Source organism: Mandrillus leucophaeus, unplaced genomic scaffold, assembly GCF_000951045.1.
Source record: "Mandrillus leucophaeus isolate KB7577 unplaced genomic scaffold, Mleu.le_1.0 Scaffold285, whole genome shotgun sequence".
NCBI lineage: Eukaryota > Metazoa > Chordata > Mammalia > Primates > Cercopithecidae > Mandrillus > Mandrillus leucophaeus.
The window spans coordinates 1,817,528-1,826,229 of record NW_012102976.1 but is presented as its reverse complement, the minus strand read 5'-3'; the positions used below and the strand labels follow the sequence as shown (position 1 = coordinate 1,826,229).

Below are 8,702 nucleotides of genomic sequence, written 5' to 3'. Positions count from 1 at the left end.
TCAGCAAATCTTTGATACCAGACCTCTCTTCTTGGCTTGGGCTCCTTCTATCTACATAGAAGATAGTGCCATTTGAATATGCTGCAGACAACTCAAATAGCATTCAAAATTAAATTAATTTCCTTTTATTCAGAACTTTAAATTACCATTACGTATATACATGTGTACTTCCCCCAGACTCTAAACTTCTTGAGGACAGTGACCAGATCTTACATGTCTTTGTATTTCCAATGGAAAGATAGTAGATTCTCAATAGTGGTTGGATGTATTGAATTAAAGTATTCAGTATTAGCTATGGTAATGCTAGCTGCTATAACAAATGTGACAACCTAAGAGGCTTAATATATTTTAATTTTGTGTGCCCTAAAGACTGCAACATGGATGTTTCTGACCAGTGGGCAGTGTTTCACATGGTCATTTGGGACCCAGAATCATTCCATCTTGTAGGTCTTTCCTCCACTAGGGTCCTGGAGACTTCTGTATTCAGCGTGCAGAGGGAGATAGAGATGGGTGGAGAGGAAGGTGAGGAAGGTGGAGGCATACTTGTTTTTTTCAGTTCCTTGGTTCCAAAGTGAAACATTTCACTTCCAAAACATTTCTTTGGCATGATCCAGTCTCATGGTACTACTTAGATGTAAAGGGACTAGAAGATGTTGTCCCTGGTAGGAAAATTGCTTCCCAGCACAACTCCATGCTATGGAAGGGAGAGTATGAATCTTTGGTGGAGCTGGCCATCTTGGCCACACGCTCTTATGGGACCTGATATCTAACCTATAAAAGACACACATTTCCCATAAGTAGAATGACCGTATGTCTAGGTTGCTTAGAAAAGTCCCATTTTTGCTTATTTCCTTGACATATTAATAACTCCACCTTTTACTCTCAAAAGTGTCCAAACTTGGAGGATAAACTTATGTTGTTACCCTATAATATAGATGACCATAAACCATCTTATAGATAATCTATGAGCTCACCAAAAAGTTTTTCAAGGCTTACATGTTTCACCATGGGTAACTGAAGACCAATCTGAGGGCACAGAATATAACACAAAGGAGGAAACATCAAGAGTGGCATATTCCATTTTACATGACCATCATCTATTTTCCTATGTGTCAGTAAAATCTGTTCATTGAACTTTAAAGTTCACTTCAGAGAAACACATCCTTCCAGAATATGCCTCCTCTGTGCTATAGCACAAGCAGTGCCCTAAACAGAAAGGAGCAATGTCTCACACTGAAAAACACAAGTCTTGCCTTATAGCTATCTCTGACATTGCTTTCCAGGAAAGAACTGATATCTTTAGAAGGGCCAGTTTTCCTTTCCAAAGCCACACCAACAAATCAAAAACACCTATCATTCAATCCAAAAATCTGTTAGTTATAACACTAAAAACATGATCAATTAGGCCAGACACAGTGGCTCACACCTGTCATCCCAGCACTTTGGGAGGCTAAGGCTGGTGGATCACTTGAGGTCAGGAGTTTGATACCAGCCTGGCCAACATGGCGAAACCCTGTCTCTACTAAAAATACAAAACTTAGACAGACATACTGGCATGAGCCTGTAGACCCAGCTACTCAGGAGGCTGAGGTGGGAGAATTGCTTGAATCCCAGAGGCAGAGGCTGCAGTGAGCCGATATCGCACCGCTGCACTCCAGCCTGGACAGCACAGTGAGACCCTGTCTCAAAAAAACCATGATCAATTAGTCAAGAAATTTCTTTCCAAGCATGAATTGTCACCTGACTTTAAATATAAAAGCCTATAATTCACAAAATACAATTATACGGACAAGGACTTCCTTTTGCTAATAGTCTTTCTTCATAATTTAGTAAACAAAAGTACAAGAGGAATGTTTAAAGGACTTGAGAGCAAAGAGTTTAAGAACCCAGGAAAATTTTGTAAGATAGATATAGCTACAGATATACATTCCAACTACTAGTGATACACGAGTTAAGAGAAATTACTTAGGCAGATAGTCCAGAAGTCCTCGGTAAGGTTTATCTTTTAAAGAAAAGCTGCCCCAAATCATTTTCTAACAAAGAGCAGCCTGTGAAGTCGAGCTGCAGACATAGACAAGCACTCTGGGAGCTTTCACGATGAATGCCAGCAGGAAAGAACTACTACCTGGGACTAGACATGGCGACTAGAAAATGGCGACTGCCTCTTCCCTTCTCTGCCAGCCACGTGTACAGTAAGGAGCAGACAAAATGAAGGCCCAGCCAAAGGGAATGCTCATTTGCATAATAAGATTAGGGTAAGGTGGCCAGCCTTCCCCACGTGCTTTGTATACGTCACACCTGATTGAACCAATGTGTGAGCCCTACATAAATCAGATAACGCCTCCTCAAGTCGAACTATAAAATCTGGTGCCATCTGCCACCAGCCGGGCTTTTCCTCTCAGAAGTCTCCTCTCTCTCACTCTAGAAAGCGAGCTGTTTCCCTTTCCCTTTCTTTTGCCTATTAAATCTCCGTTCCTAAACTCCTGTGTGTCCCTGTCCTAAATTTTCTTAGCGTGAAATGACGAACCCCGGGTATTTACCCAATGTAGCCTCTTCATTAGGAAGCTAGATGGAGATGACCTAAAAAGCTTTGTTAGTATGCCCTTTACTAAGTTTAGTTTGAGCAACTTGAAATCACACAGGAATCTCCTTGAAAAATAGTTTGCAATTCAATTTCACCAATTCAGACTGATTTCCATTTCAATTAGTCCAGAGGAAAGAGGCTTTGCCCAAATGTAGAGGATTTCCCCCATCTAACACCTTCTCGGGTTGAACCTTGTAAAGATATTGCTAAGAGGAATGCTTGATCAAATGCTTAAGCATTAACCATGTGCAAGGAAAGCCACTAAATGAATGAACCTTCTGTGAATCAAACTGATTTTCTAGAAAATGAAAACAAAATTGAATCCAAGAATAAATTATCTTAAAATCACATTGAGTAAAAACATAAAATATTTTTCACCAGAGCTGTAAAAATTAAATTAGCTAAAAGAAGAAATAAATGCTTTTGTGTTCCAAGGAATTCCATTTATTAGGACAATAGGTACCTATGAAGGAAACAGAACTCTAAAAAGAACTGGAATTGTTTCTCAGGATGATGCTTTGTGATGTGGAAGCAAAGCCTGCTGGAAGAGGGGAATCATAGTTGGTGGCTGCTCACAACTGGACAGAAAGAACGGGGAAGCTACCTAGATGTTCACAGAGACTGCTGAATGGGAGTTGGCTCCTTGCTGGAACAGGGATGGACAATGTGTTTCCCCTTCCTCTGCCATCCCTCCCAAAGTATCACCAATCTTTCCTTGGGTTCAGTTTGTTTCTGTACATTTGTGCTTCTCATATGGGCTGGTCCAATAAGCTGTCCCGGGCTCAGCAGCCTCTGTCTGTGGATTGAGTCGTATCATGCCATGAAACCTGCAGAAAAAAAAATGTTGTGTCTAGATTCTTGTTTTATTAGCTAGGTAAAATACACTGACTGCTATAACAAACAGGTTCAGATTTCAAAAGCTTGACACAACTGTAAAGTCTAGGTCTCTCTCTTCCAAGTGGTGAGTCAGAGATTTGGGCTTGTTCTATCTTCAAATGCTACCATATCCAGCCAATTGAATGACAGGGAGAGAAGGAGCTATGGAAAATTGTGCATTGAGTTTAGGACAAGCCTGAAAAGTGGCACACATCATTTCTGCCCACATTCCAAAACTCAGTTATGTGATTCTTCTAGATGCATGGGGAGCTGGGAAACGTAGCTTTGCTTTGCGCACAGGAAGGAGAGGAGAACTGTATATTGGCGAATTGTAGCAATTTCTACCCCCCGGCTCTGCCCATCAATTCAGAAAATACTTGGTAATCTATTTTACATGTTAGACACTCTGTCAAGGACTAGAGTAAATGGTGAGCAGTACATTGCCCTTGAGTAATTACAGTCTAACTGAGAGAAGAATGGGTAAATTAATAATTATTATATACCATGATAAATGTTATAACAGAGACATTTGCAGAATCTGAAGGCACCCAGAAAAGAAGCAAGTTCAGGGAAGTTTCAGTTACATTTAAACTGAGTCTTGAAGAAGAGTGATCATAGCTGATGTTTTTTAATCACTTTCCACTTGCCAGGCACTATTCTAAGTGCTTTTTGTGTATTAACTCAATCATCACAACAATTCTAACAGGAAGGTGTTATTATTATATCCACAGATGAGGAAACTGAGGCACAGTGAAGTTAAGTCCCTTGTTCAGGGTCTCATTCTTCGCTAATGACAGAGACGAGATTTGGACCTAGACAGTCTATATCCTAAAACCACTCTTTCAACCAACCACACTATACAGAGGAGCAATAGAAGTTCACCAGACAGGAAAGTGCTTATGCAGGGCCTGTGTCAGCATGTCTGGAACAGCAGCAGCAGGAGAGCACTTGGAGGTGTTGAGAGCATGCCCTGGTAAGGTCTCACCACACCCTTACTGCCTGTGTCATGCAGCTATGGGTCTCACAGAGTGAGGGACGACCCTTGCAAGGCAGGGAGGATACCAGAAGGTTAGGCAGACGGATCAGACCAGGTGTTAACAGTAGGTAATCCTACTAAGGTATGCCAGTGGCCAAGGAAGGTATCCAAAGAGGCTGCTTATTTTAAAATTTATGAAGATATTATTAGGTTCAATATATATTAATCCCATGCTGAATATTCATAACATCAGACTCTGGCCATTCCCGATTCCACGCTGACCATACACACTCGCTTCCCATGTGTGGTAGAGGCTTCTAGTGCTCACCTATACCCTTTCCTCCTCCTGTCACTCAGGAAGTCTCCACTCCCCAGCTCTCTATAGCCAGTAAAATGTATGCAGAAGTCATATGTGTTTCTCCTGGTCCACAGCATAAGGAAGTGACCTCTAGTCCTTTGCCTTGGCAACCCTTGAGGCCACCTGTTGAGATGGCAACATAACAAGACAGAGGGAGTGCTGCCCAGAGGATCGCCTAACCTATATAGGACTTTATGCGAGCAAGAAATAAGCCTTTTTTGCCTTCACCCTCTAAGATTTCTGACTTTATTTATTAATGCAGCACTACCTGGTGGATGTATTAATATATTTCAAGCCTCTGCCCATCACTGGTTTTGTTTTTACTTCTGTTTTGACCCTGGAACTCATGCCAAACTCCCTTCATTATTCAGCCAAGATTGAATCTGTTAAATCTAATCCAGTAGTATGCAGATACGATGACTTCTTAAGTCATTTATTAATGTTCACATTTTTTTACTTTTTTGAGATGGAGTCTTACTCCATCACCCAGGCTGGAGTACAGTGGTGCAATCTCAGCTCACTGCAACCTCCACCTTCCAGGTTCAAGCAATTCTCCTGCCTCAGTCTCCCAAGTAGCTGGGATACAGGCATGTACCACCACGCCCAGCTAAATTTTTTTTGGTATTTTTAGTGGAGACAGGGCTTTACCATGTTGGCCAGGCTGGTCTCAAACTCCTGACCTCACATGATCCACCCACCTCAGCCTCCTAAAGTGCTGGGATTACAGGTGTGAGCCACCGTGCTCAGCCAATGTTCACATTTTTCAATGAAGCTATAAACAAAACTCCTTGACTACCACTTGGACTGTCACTGTCTGAATTTGATGTCATAATGGCCACAGAGTCTGAGCTATCTCCTAACACATCCCCTGCTCTAAGTGGAAATTTAACAAGATGAACTTTCCAGTAATGAGGCTTGACAGCATTGCCACCACCAGAAGTGGAAGCAGTCAGGTCAGGAGGAAGGCTGCTAACTTCCTCGCAGAAGTGTTGATTAGGCTTTGCGCTACTAGCCTGCTCGTGGAGGGAGCCTCATCAGTCCTCTTCTGAACACTGCGAATCCTTCCTTACCCTCCCTTCCCTCCCAACCCCCCTACACACAAACACACACATAAGATATTATCAAATTGCAACATCCAACATTTCTCAAAGAAGCTATTTCCAATGCAAGTGTGCCCCCACATTATAAGAAAACTACATTCAAGAAGTGTCATACATAAATTCAGTCAGTGGAGAATGATATCATTTGGTAAATTCCCACTTGTTTTGTGTGTTTCCTTAAAGAGAGACGTACACACATCTATAATTCCAGCTTCAATTTAACAACTTTCAGACAAAACACAGGGGAAAATATTAATTACAGGAAAGTGTCTCTTAATCTCTAGTACCAGTAGGGTAGTCAGACACCAGTTATAAGCATAGAGAAAAACATGCTTCCCATCATCATGGTTACTTTCAGAAACACACACTGAAGATTAGCAGCAAAACAGGAACTCAGAGAAAACAAGGCTCAAAAACAAACAAAATGCAGAAATTATGTAATTGCCTAAAAGCCATGAAATCACTTAGCTAAATATTTTAAGGAATAGCATTACTTAAAATAATAATCACCCTCACTTGACTAATAACATTTCATTTTCAGGGCATAAACAAACCCCAGGTTCAAATGATTAGTAGTCCAAGTCAGATGCCTTGAAATCCACCCCAGCCCCCATTTCCACTCATACTGTTTCTGCCCATTCCTTCACCCCACCGATTCCCAGAGCTTCCATCTTAGATTTTGATGATACTAGTTGGAAGTATAGATTCAGATTACCACATAATTATCATTGTACTATATATGTTCTAGGTGATATTTTTATATTTGCTTTTATTTTATAAAGAGAAATACAATTAAAGCATTTATATATAGTCTTTAATATTTATAATGAACTAGATATATAAATAAATGTACATTAACTGGCTTCAGTGTTTGCTCCCAACCTTTTTTATACTCTAGCTTTCCTATTTTAATCATTCACTCTAGCATCTATCACCCTTGGTCACCTGGAATTTATCTTCAAGCACTTTTTTCAACAGAGACTCATGTTAAATCTTGCCCAGGAAAATTGCCTATCATAGAATTTTTTTGAAACATGGTCTACAGAGAATATATTTCTGTCGCTTTCACACATAAAAGACAACCTGGCTGGGTATAAAATTCTTGAATCACAGCCTTTTATAAACAAAACTCTGCAGATACTGCTTTTATATAACTATCACAGAGTGGTGTGATTATAGGAGGTTTTATCTTTCTTTTCATTGGCATTTTGGCATTATTTTATTTGTTCCACACTGAATACAGGTTGTTGTAATTTTTTAAATTAATAAAAACAAATAAAATCAATAGATTTTTGCTGGGTGACTTACATTCCCACATTCTGCTGGATGTTGAGAGGCACACCAATAATCACTGTTGTCAAGGAGGCACAAACTCAACTATAAGTCACATATCAATGATATAAATGAATGATGTGACTACAGAAGTAATTTTACAATTTACAAAAATACAATATAGACACAATATTATATTCTCTAGGGGAAAAAAAAACAGTAGTGCATTTGAAATACCTAATTAAAAAAAACATTAGAGTCCTCAAACTGATCCATGATCTTCCACAAGGCAAGATTCTGAAATCTGAAGGCCACAGGGTCTCACAACAGCTAAGTTGTAGTTCTGGCATCCTTTAGGCTGCACAAACATATTACCTCTTTATTCAGAAATATTAGAACCCTCACTACCACCAGAAGAAAAAAGATATGTCAAAACTAAATATACTTTGAAGGAAGTCAGATAGAGGACTATAGCAATTATTAGAAACATACTGTGTTCAGACAGCCTGGGTTTTAGTCTGGCTATACCATGTTACCACAATCTGTTTATACTCACAACACTTCTGACACCAAGTGTGTGGATTTTTCCACACCAACGACTAATTTTCAACTCTCCAGACACCAACTAGGTGTCCTACAATTTAATTCAATTTTCTGATGCTATCTATGTGATTAGCATCAGATCCCATAAGGGCGCAGTCCCATAAGACAGCCCCCATATCAGATGCTAATCACATGCCCCAAGCTTCCCATACTTCCGACCAACCAGCTATAAGCTGGGGGTTTCTATGAAACCTTCTCAGATTTGATAAAGTGAAAGAACAGCTCATAGGATTCAGGAAAACAATTTAGTGACTAATACTGGTTTTTTATAAAAGGATACAACTCAGGAAAAGCCAAATGGAAGAGATGCACAGAGCAAAGTATATGGGAAGGGACACAAAGCTTCCATGTCTTCCCATGTCATCTCCTGAACTCTAGCCTTCTACCACCTCAACGTGTTCATCAATCCAAAAGCTCGCCAAACCCTGTTAAGGATTTTTATGTTGTTTAGGGTTCCTATGTTCCATTACATAGGCATAGTTGATTAAAGCATTGGCCATTGGTGATTGAATTTAATCTCATCCCTCTCCCTCTCCAGAAGTCAGGGTGAGGGACTGAAAATTCCAATTCTCTAATCAAGTGATTTGTTCCTCTAGCAACCAGCCCCTATTCTGAGACTATTTTGAGGCTCACTGAGAGTTACCTTATTAGCATTATATAACTCAGGTATGTTTGAAAATGGCTTATGATGAATAACAAAAGATGCTCCTTTCACCCCTACCGCTCAGGAAAGCACAAGAGTTTCAGAAGCTCTCTGCTAGGAACTGGAGACAAAGACTAAAAATATATTTCTCATTATATTACAATATCACACAATGTGCTAGTTGTAAGTGACCCTGAGCAAATTGCTTCCTATGTGCCTTCATTTTCTCATCTGCAAAATCCAGATAAAAGTAATATCTCCTTGTGGGACTGTTGTAAGAATTAAATGGG

At 40.0% G+C, this 8,702-nt stretch overlaps 1 long non-coding RNA gene across 1 annotated transcript; it reads right to left on the bottom strand.

Moving 5' to 3' along the window:
* Positions 1-3,016: 3,016 nt before the first annotated feature.
* Positions 3,017-5,550, bottom strand: LOC105543540. Its single transcript, XR_001006637.1, has 2 exons — positions 5,443-5,550; positions 3,017-3,411 (listed from the first exon to the last, which is right to left on the bottom strand). It is a non-coding gene; the product is annotated as an uncharacterized LOC105543540 (long non-coding RNA).
* Positions 5,551-8,702: the final 3,152 nt, after the last annotated feature.